This window comes from Arachis ipaensis, chromosome B01 (genome assembly GCF_000816755.2).
Source record: "Arachis ipaensis cultivar K30076 chromosome B01, Araip1.1, whole genome shotgun sequence".
NCBI lineage: Eukaryota > Viridiplantae > Streptophyta > Magnoliopsida > Fabales > Fabaceae > Arachis > Arachis ipaensis.
The window spans coordinates 4452494-4453852 of NC_029785.2; the positions used below are offsets into that span (position 1 = coordinate 4452494).

The 1359-nt window shown below is 23.2% G+C and overlaps 1 long non-coding RNA gene across 1 annotated transcript in view; it reads right to left on the minus strand.

Annotated features, from left to right (window-relative positions):
* Positions 1-1359, minus strand: part of LOC110269007 — an 11381-nt gene that overhangs the window by 8837 nt on the left and 1185 nt on the right. The window lies entirely within an intron of this gene.

Below are 1359 nucleotides of genomic sequence, written 5' to 3' on the forward strand. Positions count from 1 at the left end.
GTCTATATGATAGAAGTCTAAGCCACACGCCATCCAGAAGAAAAAGAGGGAGAGAGGAGGAATTTAACAAGTAATCATCCAGCATAAAATATTAAAATTTACCACGAATTTTTAATAAAAAATTATATTTTTTAATGATATAGTGACAAGAGGGCATAATTTACTATTAACATTATTATCTATACATCAACAAACGAATCAGGATTATGTTCATATGCTCCATTATTGGAGTTCGGCACACGGTATAAAATCATCATAACAACTTGATCTTGTTCATACTAAGTCTCTTCTTTACAATTTCATTTTTGTTATTAGTTTATAGTATATGTTTAGTGGGAGATATTACCTATTTAATTATTATATGTAGTATATACGATAAGAAAGAATGGAATCTTTTTCTCTTCTGATCTGCTAACTATATAATAATGACAAGGTATTCCTAGAATTGATAATATTAGTTAGAGTAAAGGATATTTTTTATTTTTAATTTTTGTGATTGTTTTTTTAAATATTTTTAACGTTTAGTTTTATTTTTTTAATATTTTTTATTTATTTAATTTTGTACATAATATTTTTTTATTTGTATTAAAATTATTTCTAAAAATTTTCAAATTTTATCTCTAACATTTCATATGTAATTAATGTCTAGAAATAATTTTCATATGTATAAACGTTATATTTTACTTCTATGAAGTACGGACACTTTGCTGATTTGTCGTGTCCTCGTGTCGAATACATTTTAGACACGACATTTATTGATACTCGTTCGACACTCGTGTCTGTTGTGTCCAACCATATCTTACTAAAAAATAAAAAATTTTTCTTTGGACACATTTAGACGCACCCAAATACCATCATGTATCAGTATGTTCAATCTTATTTTTAACATATATTTTTGAAATAAATTTAGATATAGTATATATTATTATTTATTAAAATAAAAAATATTTTAAATACTTAATATAAATAAAATAATATATTAAAAATAATTAAAAATAATTAATTTATATTTTAATATTATCATTACGATTTATCTAAAAAATACTTTATATTTTATATGTATATATATCTTCATGTTTTATAAAATTTTAAAATTTACATATTAATATATTTCGTATTGTGTCGTATGTAATGTCTATGTGAGTGTCCGTCCATCATAACTTTACCCTATTAGTTATAAAATTTACTATATTCGAAGTAATTGAGTCTTATTTAATTTTTGGCTTCCAAGCCATTTTCATGCTTTATTTATTCAAACAAAGAGTGATGTGATGTCACTTTTATTTGGAATTTCGGCAACTTCAAGTTGGGAATACATAATAACCACTATCACTAAAATTTAATATTTATTCACGTGAA